The sequence below is a fragment of the Podarcis raffonei genome, chromosome 14, assembly GCF_027172205.1.
Source record: "Podarcis raffonei isolate rPodRaf1 chromosome 14, rPodRaf1.pri, whole genome shotgun sequence".
Lineage (NCBI taxonomy): Eukaryota > Metazoa > Chordata > Lepidosauria > Squamata > Lacertidae > Podarcis > Podarcis raffonei.
The window spans coordinates 22,611,466-22,632,750 of NC_070615.1; the positions used below are offsets into that span (position 1 = coordinate 22,611,466).

General features: G+C 45.6%; 1 long non-coding RNA gene across 2 annotated transcripts in view; it reads left to right on the forward strand.

Annotated features, from left to right (window-relative positions):
- LOC128401713 (uncharacterized) overlaps window positions 1-21,285 on the forward strand; it is a 126,788-nt gene that overhangs the window by 81,172 nt on the left and 24,331 nt on the right. Inside the window, exon 1 of one of the 2 annotated variants that reach the window (XR_008327524.1) lies at window positions 14,546-14,633. The exons of the other annotated variant lie outside the window; for it this stretch is intronic. This is a non-coding gene — a long non-coding RNA (uncharacterized LOC128401713). Of the gene's footprint in view, window positions 1-14,545; window positions 14,634-21,285 lie in introns of those variants that run through there. 2 annotated transcript variants of the gene reach the window in all.

Consider the following 21,285-nt stretch of genomic DNA (forward strand, 5'->3'; position numbering starts at 1 on the left):
GAGGACAGCTTCAGATTCTACACTACATCACTGGAGCCACATTCATGGTATCCTTACACAAGAAAAGAGAAAGAGAGGAGAAAAAAGGAGGAAATGGGGTGGAGCTTAGGCATTTAGTGGCAAAACCACAAAGTGTACATTCCCTGACTGTCTGATAATCTCAAGCCTGCCCTCTACTGACTGGAGGCATGCACCACTGTCCCTACTACTGGAGACACAAGAAGCGGCTGCAGCACCATCCAAGTTCAAGTAAGATGCTGAAGAGGCGCCTGGATACCTCACATGCCCTTCCTGAGACCCTGGTAAGTGAGGCAGAGCACCTTGCTTACCAGGGTTTTGAGAAGGTCACGAGAGGGCTCCACACGATCACACAGGGCTCTCGCGGGATCTCACTGGAAGCCTCAGCCACACGACCCTGGTAAGCATGGTGCACAGTGTGTGCAGAGGGCGGCACCTTGCAGTTTCGCCTCAGGTAGCTAAACGAGACAGCCCCCCATCTGGGGCTGTATCCAAAATTCTCTGTCCACTAGCATGAGGACAGACTGACCATGAGTTAGGAGATGGATGAATTTTAATTTTGCACAACAGAGGAATCCAGTGCCATAGTTGAACCAGCGGAAACGTCTTGTGCAACAACATTCCATGGATGTAAAACATTTTGCCAGCAGAAAAAGTATAGCACTAAGTGACTTCAATTTAGTGCTACAACCAGTGGTTTGTTTTTTTCTGGGGGTACTCAAGGGTGCTCAGTACTGGCACTCCCCCCAAAAACTGTTTAACGTGTGACACTTTACTGTAATAACTTCATAGTGAGTAAAAAGGTAAAGAGACCCCTGACCATTAGGTCCAGTCGTGACCGACTCTGGGGTTGCGGTGCTCATCTCGCTTTATTGGCCGAGAGGGCCAGCGTACAGCTTCCGGGTCTTGTGGCCAGCATGACTAAGCCACTTCTGGCGAACCAGAGCAGTGCACGGAAACGCCGTTTACCTTCCTACCGGAGCGGTACCTATTTATCTACTTGCACTTGGATGTGCTTTCGAACTGCTAGGTTGGCAGGAACAGGGACCGAGGAACGGGAGTTCACCCCGTCATGGGGATTCGAACCGCCAACCTTCTGATCGGCAAGTCCTAGGCTCTGTGGTTTAACCAACAGCGCTCACTTCATAGTGAGTAGTAGCACGTTTTTTCTTTTTTAAAAAAGCTCTGGCTACAATGCATGTAACTCAGTGTCTTTAGCCTGGTGGGTCACAAATTGTGTAGGTTTGCCTTATGAAAATATTTGCTATGCATAGTTGAAAATAACCTTATGGATCCCTGGGGACAAAAGGACCAGCTTAGTGCCTACATATGGTACTTGTTGCTTCATGAATTCTGTGTGTGTGTGTGTGTGCGCGAGAGAGAGAGAGGGGGGGGGGGTACTGAGGGAAGGAGGGAGATCCTCTGTTGTGGTTATGATTTGAAAGCTGAGATGCTAAGAAAATCCCAAACATCCCCGTCATTTCCTAAGGCACTTTCAAGAAGAGAGAGGCACCCATAGTTGTAGGGCTCTTCTGTAATCATGCAACTCACTCCTTTATGAAGAGGAGATGGCACATTAATACTGAAGCATGCTCAGCCACTTGCTGGTGGCGGGGAGGAGAAGAAGCATCCACTCTATCCAACTGGTGAGCAGCACTCCATCTCTCATTCCTGGAACACTTTCCTGAAGATGCCATGTTTGAAATCCCCCCCCCCCCCCCGTTGATTATATCAAGGTTTCTGCTAACACCTATCATTTGAAGTCATCTTCAGTCTGCCTTCAAAACCATCAAGAGCATTCCTTTTTTTATTATTCCACTTGCTGATGCTCCTTATTGAGTTCTCTCCCCATCTCTCTGCAGCTTGTCATAACTTGTAATAAAATGACCCCTTTTCTGGCCAGGAGTTAGTCCAGAGAGTATCAGATCTATTTTCCAACCAAGGGAGTTGATGGGAAGACAAGGCTTTGAGATTCTCTGTGTCTCTCTCACTTAAATCAGTCTTCAGTGTTGTTGTCATTGTTAACTGTTTCAGTGTGTGTGTGTGTGTGTGTGTGTGTGTGTGTGTGTGTGTGTGTAAATAACAGGCAAAAGGACTGGCAAAGAATTGCCCATTTTGCTTAAAGTGAAATTGCAATAGAAATTTGTGTCTGCATGGCAAAGTTCCAGCACATCCAATACTCCAACCATGGAAAAGCATTTGCATGAGTTGTTTATCGAGCCATGCTGTGGACGCCATCCTCTGCACCACACCAACATTTGTATGTTGGATTTATTTATTTAGGACATTTATAAAACTGCTTTATATTTGAAAATCTCCAAGCACTGTGCACACTGAATCATGTATAAGACTTAAAACATACATATACATTAAGGCAGCTTAAAATTCTGCTGTGCGCACCCCAGTCTCTGAGCAGTGAGAGGCTTCAGGGATGCCTGCGACGATCAAGAGCTTTATTTCCTTGGAATGAAGGTCAATGGAGACTGTGGTGTCTTTAGGTTATCTAGTTTTATTCACACATATATGCAACCTGAGCATAGGATGGAGGGGCTTGCAGCATTAACACTCCACAGATCTTACTTCCCCATTAAGTTCCCATCATAGGACCCAACTCCTAGGGGCTGAAGGGGCTTTGCCCCACCCAATAAAATATTTGAGGGGGTTGGCCCCCCAGTTGATGGGCATTGCCATACAAATGGTGTGTGTGCACTGCATCTTGTGATTGATTATGTGGGGCGGGGCTTACCTGCCCCCCTCCCAATATTGTATTCAAATTGGCACCCCTGGCCCAGGGACATCCCTGAATTGTAGTTATAAATTCAGCAGAGAGCAAGAAAAGCCTCTGTGTCTTCAGCTTCCAACATCAACCAAACCCCCCCCCCTCTCCTCGTCTCTCATATACAGCACTTCTTGGCCTATTGTTCTCCATTCCATCCTAGGATAAGCTGGCGTCCAGGCATTTGAAGTAGGAAAAGAGCCCCCTATTTGTCTCCAACAGGGAAACCTCTTTGGACATGTGAATGTTGGTGCTTAACAAACCAGCCAAGGCCATTATCTTATAAAGAAACTGATCTGACTGGTACAGTGTCATCTTCCACTAGATTCTAAACCTTTGTGGTACAGAATCACAAGCCTGGAAGCGATCCCTGGACATCATCCAGACTGGAAACCACCACCACCACCCCAAGAAAAATGCTATAATGATACTATGTCAATAGCACACGGGCTGCGGGAGATAGGAGTTCTAGTCTGAAACAACCCCAAAAGCACCAGGTTGGGGAATGTTGACATAAGTTCTCAGAAATTGAATGTCACTGCATGCTAGCTAGTAGCTGCCAAGTCCTGCCAAATGTGCAGCAGCTATCAGATTTTGACACCAAATGTCTTCTGCTGTTTAAATGAAAGTATTCCATTTTTTTCCATGGAGTAGTCAGCCAGCACTAGAAAATGCAGAGAAGGATCTGGAGAATAGCTATGTGTAGACATTTGTGATAGCATAGAGAAAATCTCTCAATCTGAACCTGGGCCACTGCACACAAATGAAGACCCTTGCAACCTAGCCTAGTTCAGAGTGGCAGCCCTCCGGTAACCATATTATGCAGACTGGCATATCATGCATACAGTCCATCATGCATAAAAGCACAGCACAGCAACAGAATTAAGGAGCAGGTCCTTTTGCTAAAGAATTCCTGGAAGCTAAGCAGAATTTTTAAGGAAAGAAAATCATGCTGTTGACGATGCTGCGAATCCTGCCACAAGCCAGCACCTTATCCCATCCAACCCTGGTGTTCTACTCCTTAGAACTGGGGGTGCCAGTGTGGCCCCCGATGACATAATCACGCCTTTCAGTTCTTGTCCTGGTGCCCACAAAGACTCAGACACACCAGCACCCTCACTATTCTCTTGCTATGGAGAACAGAAGGAGGAAGTTAGAAGAGGGCCACTCTTTCCCACTTCCTCTTTCAGCTCTATGTACTTTCCAAGAGACAGATTAATTCCACTGGATCTGGCTTTTACCAATATCCTGTGGAAATGTGGGGAGGAGTGAGCACGCATCCTCCTTTCTGTGTGTCGGGGGTGAGGGGACGGATCCACAGGGGAGAGATGTGACTTGAGCAGGGCAGGGGGGCACCCAAAGCATTCATCCAGATATCCAGATGTGCCCACAGGCTTAAGAAGATTGTTGATCTTTGCCTTAGAAAGCAGGGGAAGATTCTGTTACGAACATGAGTCAGAGGGCAAAATGTTGGGCCTCTCTATGCCCCACTCCTGTGTTATTTTCTATCTGCTAAAAGGGCAACTCCCCAAAGACTCCGCTTCTGATTAAGTATTTATTGAGCCCCCCCCCCCAGCTTTGCATAACATTTACTTGGCATTCCTTACTCTTTTGCTCTCTGCCCCCGCCCCCCCTCTCTGCCATCACCATCCCCTTGCAAACAGCTTCGATTCAGTCCCAGCCACTGCAATGATATCAGGGAAGACTTTGCTCTCGCTCTCGCTCTCTCTCCCTCCTATGGTCAAAGCAAAGGGAGGTCATTCTAATAATACACAAGGTCAGTGGTGGGAGCCGCTGAGTCTCCCAGTCATTTTTCATTTGCTCGCAGCACTTAATGACAGTTACAGGGGACAGGAACTTGGAGCTGATGGCCGGGTGATGTCACTAGCACATGCTTGGGGATTATAAGGGCAGCTGGGGGGCAGAGGGGCGGATTAATAACCGTGGAAGAAATAATTATTCAAAGCTTGCCACGGTGTGTGCTTCTACCCAGGGTTGTTGCTGCCATTATTATTATTATTATTATTATTATTATTACTACTACTACTACTACTACTACTGCTACTACTGCAACATATGATATATGATCACCATCATCATATCTCCCACAAGGAATTTTATCTCCTGGCTTTTGCTTCACCAGGGTTTCCCAAACTTGGGTCTCCATCTGTTTTTGGACTACAACTCCCACCGTCCCTAGCTAGTAGGACCAGTGATCAGGGGTGATGGAAACTGTAGTCCAAAACAGCTGGAGACTCAAGTTTGAGAAACCCTGCTCTACACAAAAGCTGCCTCATTACACATGTTTCATAAAACTGTAGAGTTGGAAGGGACCACAAGGGTCATCTAGTCCAACCCCTGCAATGCAGGCATCTTTTGCCCAATGTGGGGCTCGAACCCACAACCCTGAGATTAAGAGTCTCATGCTCTATCCCAACTGAGCTATCCATTTGCCTCACATTAAGAAGCTTTGTGGCTGTCCGTATAAGCGGTTCCTTCAGTTTCTGGAAAACAAGCCACATGATGGGACACTCTTGTTTCAGAGTCTAGATCAGAGGTGAGCACAAGGTAGGTTTGGATCTCTGGCTATATCTCTGGCTGGTTTGCACCATGATGATTGGTGCCATTTGGGACTGGCAGAGCAGAAGGCAGGGAGGCCAACTGCAGGGGGCGCCAGAGTCAATGACTGCCAGAACCAACCAATTCCAGTTTCCCCTCCATCCGCCTCCCTACTGAGTTCTACAAGGACAACACTCAGACTGAGGAGATGACATACAGTGCCACTCCCAGGACCAGATATAAGTAAGAATACAGACAAGTAGGAGCTGGCTGAGGGCTGGCTGAAGTTGGTGGAGCAGTAACCCATTTGCCCTGATGGACTAGCCTCAAGTGCTTTGCAGCAGATCAACAAGGATCCATTGCTACGGTGAGCCAGGCCCCCTGAATAAGTCCCCTTTCACCTTTGGCTTCATTCCAGGGATTGACCTCACAGTGGGATTCCAACCAAAACACCACCAGTTAAGATGTCAAGAGCCAGATTCATGACGAGGTGGCCAAGTGTCCTACTTACAGAAGTGTCCTCTATTTGAAGAGGTGTATAGTATCAGTCTGGGATGCGGGTGGCGTTGTGGGTTAAACCACAGAGCCTAGGGCTTGCTGATCAGAAGGTCGGCGGTTCGAATCCCCGCGACGGGGTGAGCTCCAGTTGCTCAGTCCCTGCTCCTGCCAACCAAGCAATTCAAAATCACATCAAAGTGCAAGTAGATAAATAGGCACCATTCTGGCGGGAAGGTAAACGGTGTTTCCGTGCGCTGCTCTGGTTCGCCAGAAGCGGCTTAGTCATGCTGGCCACATGACCCGGAAGTTGTATGCCAGATCCCTTGGCCTATACAGCGAGATGAGCACCGCAACCCCAGAGTCGGCCACAACTGGACCTATTGGTCAGGGGTCCCTTTACCTTTTTATAGTATCAGTCTTAGAGCCCGAGTGGAGTGGTGGCTTCAAGATGCCCATCTATAGATGACAGCAACAGGACCGCAGCCTGAACAAGCACACAGCTCATCTGGTTGCAGCCTTCCTTGCTACAGTGAGATGTATCACACTCTGGGGAATAAGGATAAACCTAGCCATAGGGTGGACCCCCCCTTTTTTTTACATCAGTTTAGCTGCTGGTGGGGCAGGCAATAAATAACACTCCTGGAGAAGAGATGCATCTCAGTGGCAGAGAGTGTGCTTTGCATGCAGAAGGTTCAATCCCTGGCATCTTCTGGTAGCCCTGGGAGAGACTTCATCCTAAAACCCTGGAGAGCAGCTGGCAGTCAGTGTAGACAATGCTGAGCTAGATAGGCCAAGGGTTCAACTTGGTATAAGGCAACTTCCTATGTTCCTATGCAGTTTTCACAACTAAAGTGGTCAGGTGTCCTACTTAAAGAGGACAGTCCTTGGCATCACATTAAGGCATTGTGGGACATGTAAATGTGGATGGTCACCATCTTAATTTCCAACTATCCCCCTGAGTAATGCTGTATCAGTATAATTGTGACTTATTAAAATGCCAGCACAGAGCGCCCAGAGTCAGCATCAAGAGTGGATCATGCCAGGGCCCTGACAGCTTCCTGAGGATACCAGGTGTTGATGCAAGAGGGACTTCGGGGGCAACATCTAGTCTAGTCTGATGTATGCATTACTAGTTGCAGTTTGCTATAGATCATTCCCATAGTCTCCAGCAACAGTGTTTGAAGAATCATTGCCACAACTTCCTGGTGAGTGGGTGTTTTGTTTTTTAAAAAATGTATACCTGACAATTCCCCTCTCTATATATGTGTGGGGGTTTATAATTATTGTTGTTTACCCGCCCTTCACCCAAAGATTCCAAGATGGTTACAGCATTGAAACATAATAATAAAAGCAGCTGGAAAAAACTTACCCTCACAGAAATAAGGTGAGTCCTAAAATTACATCTCAAGGGTCAAAAGCCAGGGTATAGAAGCTACAGAGTGATGCACCTCTGTGGGGAAGGAGTTCCACAACTAAGGGGCGGCCAAAGAGAAAGTCGTCTCCCAGGTCAGCATCCAGTCCTGAACTTATGAATACAGTGGAATAGTAGGCCTGTTCCAGCTGGCCCTAATTTTATTCCTCTCCGAAATAGTAAACCTATCTCAGAGAGAAATAAAATACTGAGTGTCAGTTGCAAAAGTAAAATGGAATTCCTGAAGCAGGGGAGAGGGGAATGGAATGGAATATCCTGGAACAGGGGAAGGCTGGCTCAAACTCACAAAAGGAGAGTAGCTCTTAGGAGGTGAGGATACACTGCAACCTTTTGTCACAGGGACAACCAGTCAGTCAATGGATATAGGTCATGATGAGCCACAAGATGCCTACATTATTATTTTATTTATTTATTTTATTAAATTTGTATACCGCCCTATACCCAAAGATCTCAGGGCGGTTCACAGCATATTATTAGAGTGAGTGTATCCCTAAAAACAGGATGCTTAGGGGGAAACAGTGTAACAACACTACTGCATCATCCTCAAGTCTGTGAGCTTCCAGGGGCATCCAGATGGCTACCATTGGAAGTTATGGATTAGAAGAGCCTTGGCCACTATCCCGTGTAGCACCGAGGTAGTCACTTAGCTGCATGTTTGTTCCACTGGTGACTTGTTTCCACCAGTGGAATCAAGTTCAAGAGCATGTATAAGCAGGTTGCTGGCAACTTTTGGCATAATTGATTGTTCAATGTGTTACGCAACAAGTTTCTGCTAGTGCAACGCTTGCTTTGGATCTCTCTGTTGCACAACATTAAAACTTACCATACCTATCCAGGGGGTAAGGGGGCAACTGGTCCCCTAAATCAAGTAAATAAATAAAGATGCTTAACTATCAGTAGAAATAATCAGAATATTTGAAATTGAAATGACAGCTTTTTCTGAGCGCTTGGGGTCAAAAGATAGTAATTTAAAGCAACTGTTGTTGAGACTTTTCATTCTGAATCTAGACAGAGCCAGACAAGAGGATGATGACAGGTGGGAGTCATGCCCCCCCAACATAAATCCTGGCTACACCCATGCACCTATCCACTATCACTAGAGCCCTTGTGCTGGCAGAAAGCAAATGTTGGGTAGAGTCTCTTGAGGCTGACTCAAACAGGCAATTCTTTTTCACAATCAGCATATCTCTAGATACTGCTGGGCTACATCAGAATAGCCTGCTGGATGAGGCCAATGGCCCATCAAGTCCAGCATTATGCTCTCACAGTGACCAACCAGATGCCTGTGCAAAGTCCTCAAGCACAGGAGCACTCTCTTCTCCTGCTGTAGCTGGTAACAGGTATTGAAAAGCATTACTGCCTCTGACCATGGAAGCAGAAGACAGTCATCATGGTTAGAAGCCATTGACAGCTTTTCCCTCCTTGGATAATATTCATGGGTATGGCATTCATGAATGAATACCATCCCATGACTACCATTCCCATCCTCCCTGGCCATTGGTCATGCTGGCTGGCATTATTAGCTGCAGGAGTCCAACCGCATCTGCAGAGTCAACAGTTCCCTGTCCTGGCATTATATTCTGAAGGAGGCAACCCTTTGGACTAGTGGGAACAGGAAGCTTGTCTTAGGAGTGGCAGAAAAAACCACAGAAAGCAACCTTTACTAAAGCTCAAAGCCCAAACCTACTCACTATAAGATAATTGTGTCACTACCTAACCAAGGTTCTCTTCATGTTTCATTTGTCTTTTGACTGTTATTGAATTGTTGGAAAGGGAGGGTGGGGGGTGGAAGAAGACAAATTCCAGTCGTATTGAGATCTGTTTCATTCCTTGCTACTGTGGCCCATCATTAGATAGTTTTCCTGTCTGAGCAGAAGGTCAGAGAGTATAAATATAAATTGCATTTTGCATTACTTCTAGATGACTGAAGCTGTCAAAGCAATAATATAAGCTTTCAGTCCCGCATTCTACCACTTCTCTCCCGATTTTTGGCCAGGAGGTCATGTGCAAATTGAACGTGACAGCCCAGACGGAATGTCCAACAGACTTATATTGTTCAGCTGCTGGGCTGCGGCGCTCATCACAATGCACGGCCCGCGTTGGACGGAGGTGTGCTGACAGAGGCCCAGACCTCTTGGGATGCTCCCCCCCCCTCCAAAAATAAAAAATAAAAGTTCACTGTATCCTAGATGGCCAGAACAAAACAGCTTCCCAAAGCAAGCATACTATGTCAGAAGAGTAGAGGGAAATAGGTTAGTGCAAAAGCTGATAGGGTATATTAGCTGTCCACTAATGCTTGTTAAAACACTTCTGATAATGTAGCTGAGGATAGCCCCATATAGGCCTCATTTGCACTGTGTATTAATAACAGTGTATCACTTTAAACAATCATGGCTTCCACCCAAAAAAGAATCCTGGGAACTGCAGTTTAAGTGTTGCAAGCTGTTAGGAAGGGCCCTATTTCCATCCACACAGAGCTACAGTTCCCAAAGTGGTTTAATAGTCAATCCGTCTTTCCAGTGAACTCTGGGAACTGTAACTCTGTGAGGGGAATAGGGGTTTCCTAATAGCTCTCAGCACCCTTAACAAACTACAGTTCCCAGGATTCTTTGGGAGACAGTGTGACTATATGAAGTGGTATGTTTATTTGATTGAATCAAAAGGGTTTGGGCTGGTAGCATACTGGCTCCATCTGCACTATACATTTAAAGTAGTATCATACCACTTTTTTCCTGGAAACTGTAGTTGTGTAAGGGTATTGCACCATCCTCAGTTTATTTGACAGCTCTTAACAATTCTCATCAATCTTCTCAAACTACAGTCTTTGCATATGCTCCATTTCTTGGCTGCATTTATATCCCACCTTTCTTCAAATGAACTTGAGGTGGCACATGCAGTTCTCACCTCTGTTTTATTGTCATGTGGAATAATGTAGAATAGGCTGAGAGAAAGTGATCTGCCAGATGTCATCTAATGAGCATCATTGCTGAGTGCTGAAGATAGATTTCTGCAGTCCTAGACCGGCACCAGAGTCCCTCTCCATTGCTTGGCGGCTGGTCCTGAGGCTCTGACAAGTGCTTATTCTTGCCCCTTTCTGGATCTGGTCCGACTTACAGTATGCTTGTGTGCTAGGCTGAAGTACAAATGTTAATGGGTCAAGTACTGTTGTTGTTGCTGTTGTTATTATTCTTTTATTTAGCCTTTCCTCCTCCTCCTTTTTCTTCAAACTTTCATCTCATGATAGTCATGGACAACTTGCAGGAAGGTCATCACTATTTCTGGCTGAACTAGAAATAAAGTGAGATCAATTAATTTTTTAGTATATTTATATTTACCTTATTAGCAGAACCATATCTCTATCTCTCTCTCTCTCTCTCCATATGCACAGGCACACACACACAAACACACAAAAGTAAAGCAGCAAAATCTCCAAAAAGCAAAAACATAGATGCCCACTTTAAACACATTTTGTCATGGAAATGACTTGGTAGCCTGGCTTTGGAATAGCTCTCTGGTGGATCAGAGAGAGAGGTATGGTCCACAGCCATCCCTCTCCATACATATCTCCTTCACGGCTCACATACTTTACCCTATGCATTACTACCTAGAGAGGAGCTTCATCTCTTCTCTCTGCACCCTTACTCTTGCACATATTAATCTGGGTTTTGATACTGGCTCTGCTTGCTTGGAAGTGTTTAGGACATGGGTAGGCAAACTAAGGCCTGGGGGCTGGATCTGGCCCAATCGCCTTCTCAATCTGGCCCACGGACAGTCCGGGAATCAGTGTGTTTTGTTATGAGTAGAATGTGTCCTTTTGTTTAAAATGCATCTCTGGGTTATTTGTGGGGCATAGGAATTCGTTCATTTTTTAAAAAAAATTTCAAAGTATAGTCTGGCCTCCCTCAAGGTCTGAGGGACAGTGGACTGGCCCCCTGCTGAAAAAGTTTGCTGACTCCTGGTTTAGGATAAAGATGTAGCAACAGCCTTGAACCAAGGCCAGCATTATCCCCTGGCATCCTCAGGCTGCTGCAGAAGCCCCAGAACCACCTTTACCATCCTTCTTAGCTGATTTACTGATACCATAACTAACCCTTACATCACACCCTGCTGTTACACCTACAACGTTTTAATCATTCACACACACACACACCCCAATTGTGGCATAGGTGTTCCTGGGTTATCAGGCTTTTTAGTGTGAAAAAGCAAAACTAACCCATTCCGCAAAAGGAAAGGGGGGGGGGACTGTCCTGCTTCACATATCCCTTGATGACATGGATTTGATGTGTAGGTTTATCTGCAATGGCTATTTCCCAAAGATTACTATCCCTGAGATCTGTAGTAGGAGTCCTATTGCACTTCCATAGCTGAGTAATTGCAAGTCTGACTGTGACTAACATGAGTTTAATCCAGTCCTTAAATATTATGTCTCTCCCCCCCCCTTAGCCAAACAATGAAAGTAGCCTGCATTTTGGTGTTTTGACAATTATTTGGCCAGTTATGATCTCCTCACAATCTGAAATCTTGTAGGGAAAGGGGCCTGATTTCTTAGCGAGGAAGGCTAGGTTCCTTTCCCTTTTCAGAAGGTTTGTTAAGAAGGTTTATTTTGCCTTTTGGGCAAATTAAAAAGGCCACCCCAGCTTGAAAAGGAATGTGATGGTTTACACTTGACAGATCTTTGGCGGCTTGTATAAAATTAGCTGCTGGTGGCATTTGCTCATCTCTTCAAAGGATAGACAGCCTTGATAACAAAGGACTCTAATTGGTTATGATTTGTTGGGCTTCTCAGAATGAAAGGAAGAGGTGGACATGAAAAGGATGTTTTCTCCATCCCCTAAGGGGATGGTCCAGCCAGGTAGACATATAGGTGAGCACCTTACACCTGTGTTCTGAACTCATTTACTTGGAAATTAAAATGAACCATTAATGTGGAGCAGTGCTTTCAAATTCTCTTCAAGAAACACCTTTCATATCAATTTGTCTTCTGAGAAATCCCTGCACATCGTCGTAGATTTCATACATTGTGTGTAGACGGTCCTCAGCCATTCCAGTTGCAAGATGTGAGATACAGAGCTAGGAAAGAGTTTCCTCCTGGGCCCTTGGAGAACAACTGCTCAGCAGAGCAGACCTGGAGTAGCCAATGTGGTGCTCTCCAAATTTATCGGGACTCCAACACCCATCAACACCCATCTAGTACAGCCAGTGGATGATGTGAGCTGTAGTCCAACAACATTGGTGGGGGCACCATGTTGGCTACCCCTGCTCAAAATAAATGAACAATAAAAGCGATATGTTTGTAGTCTTGGGTGTAGCCGGAGGGGCAACTGCCCCCCCAGCACGTAACTCAATAAAATATACTTAACTGAGACATAACTGAGACCCCAACATAAATCCTGACTACATCTATGCCAGCTGGATGGCTCTGCTCCTCAACATACAGCATGTTAGAAGAAGGTGTGGTTTTGTATGTAGCTAGCTGCTCAATAAGGGAACGTAGGTGGCGCTGTGTATTAAACCACAGAGCCTATGACTTGCCGATCAGAAGGTTGGCGGTTTCAATCCCCGCAACAGGGTGAGCTCCCATCGTTCGGTCCCTGCTCCTGCCAACCTAGCAGTTCGAAAGCACATCAAAGTGCAAGTAGATAAATAGGTACCGCTCCGGTGGGAAGGTAAACGGCGTTTCCGTGCGCTGCTCTGGTTCGCCAGAAGCGGCTTAGTCATGCTGGCCACATGACCTGGAAGCTGTACGCCAGCTCCCTCGGCCAATAAAGCGAGATGAGCGCTGCAACCCCAGAGTTGGCCACGACTGGACCTAGTGGTTAGAGGTCCCTTTACCTTTACCTTTAGCTGCTCAATAAAGCCCACAAGCATTGGAGATTTAGTCAGATGCAGTAATGCTTCTGAATACCAGTTACTGGAAACCACAGGAGGGGAGAGTATTCTCATGCTTGAGTGTTCCCCATAGAGATCTGGGTGGCCACTGTGAGGAAAAAATAATGCTGAACTAGATGGACCATTGGCCTGTTCAGGCAGGCTCTCCTTACGTACAGAGGAAACTATAATTGCATCTTATTTGCCTTTCCTCTGTCCTTAGTTGTTGACCTGCACTACTGATAGCTATTTGCAGTTGGTGGACTACTGGTGGATCCATGAAAGTGTGAAGACCAGAGCTCAAGGACACTCCAGCCCTGTACCTCTTTTTTCATTGATGGTTTGGTTAAGTGCCCTTATCACTCAGCCTACAGGTTCTTCCACTTCCTGCAAACGGTGTGTTGTGAACATTAATCAGTATTTATACAGAGCCTCTTTGAAGAGGAAATATGCCGATATACATGTGAAGTGTTATTAAACTGAGCTGAATTGGAACGGCTTATGTAAAAAAAAAAACACCAAAAAAAAACCCAGGCAAGATCAAGGGTGCATATTCAAGGAGTCCTTTGAACATGTAAAAAAGCAAGAGTTAAACAGGAAGTACTAAAGATGATTTGAATACCAGGTGTTGTGGCAGGTAATAAACTCTGAGCAGAACTAGTGGGACATTTGGGAGGTGGGGAATTTTGTGTCCCAGGGTGACTCTTCAGCCATCCCCAGGATTAAAGATGCCACTCCCAACATGAAAACCTTCACTTTAATGGAGAACAGGGCACAATCCCAGCTTCTGCAGGTGCACGTATTAGAAGACCTAGGGTTGCCATAATTCAAAAAGTGAAAATCACAATGCAAATATTGTTGAGCTTTCTTTAGTCTTGCCCAAAGTTGGTGAGCTGTTTTTGAACTATTTTGGGGGGAATCGGCAAAAATGACACTGCTGACGTGGCTTTCCACACATCCGGATTTTCCCGGACATTGCCAATTTCCGCCCAGACACTGCTTCCGACTACAGTGGTACCTTGGGTTACATACGCTTCAGGTTACAGACGCTTCAGGTTACAGACTCCACTAACCCAGAAATAGTACCTCGGGTTAAGAACTTTGCTTCAGGATAAGAACAGAAATCGTGCTCCGGCGGCGCGGCAGCAGCGGGAGGCCCCATTAGCTAAAGTGGTGCTTCAGGTTAAGAACAGTTTCAGGTTAAGAACAGACCTCCGGAACGAATTAAGTTCTTAACCCGAGGTACCACTGTACAGTGTTCTGGGTATATGCATACAGTTATCAAATGAAGAGTTTTTATAGACTAGTATATGTTCAGTTCAGGTAAATGTTTGATAAATTCCTAGTGCCTTGATTTGGAATATGTGAACTCCTACCCAAAACTGTCACATCTAACTAAAATTCATTTCACTTTCATTATCAGATTTTTCTTCTGTGAAGAAACCTCCATATTCACTTCACACTTCTCGTATTTGGGGGCAGGTGGGGGGGGGCATCCAGTACCATAGTTCAATCTGCTTTGCATGCAGATGGTCCCATGATGTATCTGTTCCAAGTAGCAATTTTAAGAGATATCCCTGCAATTCACTTCTTTACTGCTGTGGTTTGTGACAGGGGTGTGGTGGGGGGGAGCAGCAAGGCTGTGACCCCGGGCGCACAATTTGGTGGGGGTGCCTGGTTTGTGCCCCCATCCAAGCACCCCTAGCATGGCATGACCCAGTGATTCTCTCTGTGGGTGTTGGCCAGCCAGGCTCCCCCCAGCGTGGGCGGACAGGCAGCACAGTGCAGCCCCGCTTGGCTCTGGGGTAGGATTGGTGAGGGCTGGACTGGTGAGGCAGGCTCCATTCCTCCTTTCCTCCACACACACCCCAGTACAAACACACACGGCACACCCATAGCCACCCTCAGCACATGTGTACCTGCTCCAGGCACCAGCCACCCATGCTATGCCACTGGTTTGTGATACTTATACTGACTCTTCTCTTTTTTAAACATTTCTTATCTTTGATTTCTGCCATTTTAAACATTTTAAATAAGGTCATGTTGTCTCAGTTTTGTGGTTTACATGGTTGTATTATGCTTTAAGAGTGTTTTGTCCCAAAAGGTGGCCTCAGAGGCTTGAGACTACAATGCTATACCCTCTAACTTGGGAGTAAGCCCCATAGAACTCAATAGGACTTACTTCTGAGTAGGAAGGTAGAGGGTTCTGTTGAAAGGCCACTGCTCAGAGCAGCCTTCCCCAACCTAGTGCCCTCCAGATGTTTGGGGACAAATCCATGTCATATGTTTAAAGTACATTCAACACACACATTTAAAGTGCATGGCTTCCCCCAAGGAATTCTGCAAATTGTAGTTTGTTTAGGGTGATGAGCAAAACAACAATTCCCATGATTCTATGGTGGTGTGATGGTCTAGAGTCACAGAGTGAGGAGGAGTTTTGGAGACCCATTACTATTTTCACAGGAGGAACGTGGAGTCTCCATTATCCCAGAGCTGCTCAATCAGCATGAAAGCTGAGCTTTTTAGCCATTTAAAGTGAGTATTTTCACCCTTTGTATTGATTGGAGCCAATCAGATTGAAAGGAGTTGAGTCAGGCATTGAGGATTGACTCCTAGGCTCACTCTGGAAAAGGAGGAGGAGAACACCAAGGAGTTGTTGTACAGCAAGCTCCAAAACAAATCATTCAGGGACACTGAAAATACAAGGCACTTCCGTTTCAAGAGAAGAGTCTGACAGTTCTGTTACATGCAATGGAACGTCCCAGAAAGCACAACTTAAGGCACACCAAGAGAAGATACTGGAGCACTCAAAATCATGTGCCCTTGTATGTGCATAGAAAATAGTAGAGCTAGCTAGACTGAGATCTGCACTGATTGCTGTTGTATAATTGTTGTATTATTGTAAGGTGGTTGTATAATTGTAAGGTGGTTGTATAATCTTAGAAGGGGTGTGGCTGCGAGGGGGCATGGGTGTGACCAGGGGCGGAGGAAGGGGGTTGCTGTGGGGATGGACCACCCCAGGTGTCTTTGCTGAGGGGGTGACATTGGCAGTCGCAGGGAGGCGGCACGCCAAATGTCCGCCATCGGCGGCTTACTCTGGTCCCAGCTGTAGGGCGCGCACTCTGCTCCATGCACCTGAGCAGCTATCCAGCACCTGGGAGGGCACCCTCCACACCCTACCACACTCAGGAGTGCACCCACCCTGGGCAGCACGAGCATATGTTCTGCCGCTGGGTGTGACTATCACCAAGAGCCCCTGCATTTCTGAATTTGCTGCTACACTACTGGCTGAGAAGCTACCCTGACAGTCCCAGCTGCCACGGCTGTGCTGGATGGGGCTGATGGGAAATATAGTCCAAAACATCTGAAGGGAGCCAGGTTGGGGAAGGCTGGCTTCTTAGATGTCATCAGAATGACTCAGGTCAACACAATTAGAGATCCTTCTGATTCTGTGGAGTTCCTCCCAGTTGCCTATCAAGCAAATCTTTGTTTAGCCTCACCAAAGTCACAGGGCACTCTCTCCCCATCTGTTCCTTCCATAATAAGAACTGTTTGATTTACTTTATATAAAAAAAATTAATTGACTAGAAGAGTATTACTAACCTGAGAGGGAGAGAGATCCCATACGTCAATCAAAAACTTCTTTCAACCTCCTGGCCTACTTTCCCCGTTCTGAATCTCTTGGTAATATTGCAAAGATGTTCTTAGACAAATACATGCTTCTGTAAATGAATTCTTGCATTTGCTGAGAAATGACAGCTCCTTTCTTACCATATGATGAATCAGCCATATTTATAAAAACCAAATAAAACTCAAAGTGCACCGTGTTTATTTGATTGAATTATTAGGGCTGGTAACATAATTGCCCCATTTTCCCCATACATTTAAAGCAGTACCATGCCACTTTAAATGGTCATTGTTCCCTCCTCAAAGAATCCTGGCAACTGTTGTATGTTAAGGGTGCTGAGAGTTTGACCGTAAAACCACTCTGTAGGGCAGGCATAGGCAAACGCTGGCCCTCCAGATGTTCGGGACTACAATTCCCATCATCCCTGACCACTGGTCCTGTTAGCTAGGGATGATGGGAATTGTAGTCCCAAACATCTGGAGGGCCAGAGTTTGCCTATGCCTGGTGAAGGGGGACTAGGGATATCCTAACAAGTCTCAGCACCCTTAACTATCTCCAGCTCCCAGGATTCTTTGGGGAAAACCATGACTGCATAAAATGATTTGATGCTGCTTTCTATGTAGGGGACGCGAGTGGTGCTGTGGTCTAAACCACTGAGCCTCTTGGGCTTGCTGATCAGAAGGTTGGTGGTTCGAATCTCCGCACCGGGTGAGCTCCCGTTGCTTGGTCCTGCCAACCTAGCAGTTCAAAAGCATGCCAAAAAGTGCAAGTAGATAAATAGGTACCACTCCGGCGGGAAGGTAAACGGTGTTTCCGTGCACTGCTCTGGTTTCGGTGTTCCATTGTGCCAGAAGCGGCTTAGTCATTCTGGCCACATGACCCAGAAAAACTGTCTGCAGACAAACACCGGCTCCCTCCACCCGTAAGGCGAGATGAGTGCCGCAACCGCAGAGGCGTCTGCGACTGGACTTAACTGTCAGGGGTCCTTTACCTTTTACCATTTATATGTATAGTGCAGATAGGGCCCATGAGTGTGTGTATAGAAAGCAGGCTACTGTGCAAAGGTAAAATTTAGCAATGTAATAATGTAACAAGCACATGTGAGAAAGTTAGAATTGCGCAGTTAAAGTGCTCTGTCTCCCTAGCACAAAAAAACCTACTTTTTAATTTTAATTTTTAAATTGCGTTTCTCCAGTTTGGCAAGGGATGAGGAAATGCACTGAAAAGTGTGGGAAGGAGAACTGATTAGTGGGAAGGTATGCAAATGCCCCACAAACAAATCCAGATGAATGTTCATTATCATATAACCTACCCACAAACAAATCAGAACGGATGTTCAATGTTTGTTTGTTTGTTTGTTTGTTTGTTTGTTTGTTTGACCAAAAATTGTATACTGCTTGATGATTAAAAACAATTTTTAAAAACCCTCTGGGCAGTTTACAGAAATATAAAATAAAACATTACAATTATATAAGCTACTAAAGTACAAAATGTAAGTAAGATGGTGTTTGAGCTGCAGAGCTCAGACATGCTGACATGTGGTCAGCTTAGAAGCATGGTGAAGAAAAGGGAGGCTGCCCAGGCAGGCAGGAAGTGTGTAGTGTTTCAGCTAAGGCAGACAAAGGAAGTGATCTCATAGAGTTCTCTCTAGAAAATTTTACAAAAAAGCTCTGTGAGCCTCAGCCAGGGCCGGATTTAGGGTTGATGAGGCCCTAAACTACTGAAGGTAATGGGGCCCTTTATATGTCCAGCTGTCCTTTGTCAGCATATATATGGACCTAATAGATATCTAAAGCCATTTGCACATGAGAAAATATGTATTTTATCAAAGTAATTGTTGAACTGAAATACAATTAAGAAGTATATTAATAGTGAAATACAATTAAGAAGTATATTACAGTCATACCTCAGGTTACAGATGCTTCAGGTTGTATTTTTCCAGGTTACGGACTACCAAAACCCGGAAGTACCAGAACGGGTTACTTCCGAGTTTTGGTGGCCGTGCATGTGCAGAAGCGCTAAATCGTGCTTTGCGCATGCGCAGAAGCACCGAATCGCAACCCGTGTGTGCGCAGACGCGCCGTTGCGAACATGCATCCCGCACAGATCACATTCGCAACCCGAGTGTCCACTGTAATAGGGAAATAATTATTAAGCTACATCATAGGAGCCTACACAACACAAAACACTGTTGCTGTATGTAGGTTTCATTTTATTTGTTTTTTATCTTATATTTGGAAATGTACATCCAGGTTTTTTCCTTTAAATTTGTTGTGGGCCCCCCAAGAGAGTGGAGCCCTAAGCTATAGCTTGTTTAGCTTATATGTAAATCCGGTACTGGCCTCAGCCCCTTCATGGGCCCTATGTGGCGAAGCATGAATTGTTGGTTTTGAATAATGACCCAGGGTAAAGAGATATAGCTGGGCAGAGAGGAAGCTTGGTGCTGTTGCTCCTTATTCCACATATGGCCTGGAGGCACCCCATCAATACAGAAGAGTTCAGCGAACTGATGGTTAGATGAGAAGAGGTAGAAATGAACCTTCCCATTCACTAGGATGCTGCTGAGTTTGGCTCTGGAAATGGGCACTGGTGCCATTTAAAATGTTCTCATGAAATGTCATCATAATCCCTTTGTACCTGTTATTTATTTTACTTGGGGTTGGAATTTTCTAAAATGGGTTTTCCCGGTTGTTTCAGTGGCAGGGTGGTGGGGCTGGCAAGTACGGTAGCTCACTTATTCACCTGCATATAAACAAAGCATTAGTGACTTACACTGTCACTCCTTACCTTTCTCTCACTGTCAATTGACATAATTTTTTTCTGGCTATCACTGATGCCTCAAAACTGTTTTGCACTCCCAAGAAATGAGTATTTTGTCTTTCATTTTCATACACTGAATATGTATGTTGCCACATTTCCTTTTTTAAAAATAAAGTGCTGTCGCTAAGCAGAATGCTATACAGAGAAATATAAACAAAAAGAAAAGACTGATCTCTGCCCCAGGTAGCTTACAGTCTATGTTCGGGTTGTGAGGAAAACGGTGAAAGAGAGCAGAGATGAAATGAACAGGCTAGGACATGCCAGTATGGTGTAGAAGAGGTTAGAATATTGGTCTTGGAACTGGGAGACCAGGGTTCAAATTGCCACACAGCTATGAAGCTCACTGAATGAAATAAAGGAAGAAACGAAGAAATGTCGTGTGTTTTTAATGGACAAGTTGGAGTTGTAACAAAACGCCAGCCCCAAATTCACCACCCTGTTCACAGGTGGTGGGGATTGGTGGGGATCGTATCATCAGTGGGTTGAGAAACTGAGAAAATTTATTAAATGTTTTAAGGAGAGGCCTGTCATTGGCAGCAAATTTTCAGTTCCCCCCCCTTTTAAGCCTCACCCACTATTTTGTTTAAAAGAAAGAACACACACAGCTGTTTTAGTATTTTAATAATGTTTCGCCCCTCATTGCCCTCAACAGAGTTTCTGTTGGGTGATTCCCAAATGCACCAACTATATCTCTCTCCCAAATGCACCTGGAATGCTGTTGTTGTGCCATGCTGTGTTACCATTCCAGGGACATTGGGTATGAAGGGGGATAATCGGTGGACTATCACAGGGAGGGGCAAAATGTTGGATTGTTGTTGTTTTAAAAAAGCAACAGCAACAACAAGCTGGATAGCTCAGTCAGTAGAGCATGAGACTCTTAATCCCAGGGTCATGGGTTTGAGCCCACCATTGGATGAAAGATTCCTGCATTGCAGGGGGTTGGACTAGATGGCCCTCCTGGTCCCTTCCAGCTCTGCAGTTCTATGATTCTATAATTCTAACTCTCAAAGGAAGGCTTCTCAAACCTGTCAACTCATCCAGACATTCTTCCACTGAAGGTCTGCTCAGAATTCCTTTGCTAGATGGTGCCTCTTCCCATTCCAGGTTCAAAAGCCACTCAGACTAGCAAATGAACCTTAGGCTGTGTACACATTTCCAGTTACTTTGCATCTAGTGTGCTTCTACCACTGAGGTTCTGTCTCCCCTAACCAAAGGCCTCCCCTCCCAACAAAAATCCTGGCCACACCCATGGGCAAAGTCTACTCTCCAGCCAAATTCACCATCTACACTCTGCAAACCAAAATTCAGTAGTTGTGGCCTTGAGAAAGGGGATGTGGCCAGGAAGGGGTGTGAGCCCTGGGGAGAGTCTCATGGGCCAAATAAAAAGGGCTGGGGGCAAGATTCATCCTCTAGGCCTCAGGTTCCTCACCTCTGATCTCAGGTCACAGACAAGGAAAGTGGCCCTCCAGATATTTCAAGGACCACAACTCCCATCTTCCCAAACCATTGGCCATGCTGGCTAGGACTCATGGGAGCTGAAGTTCAACAACATTTCAGGGTGGGCAATTACCCAACCCTTGCCTTTTGGAAGACTGGTCCCAATTACCTATTGGAGCCCTTTGGGATGCAAAATGTGCGACATAAGGCTTGTGACTCAAGTTAGAAAGTCAAATTGCTGCAATCACA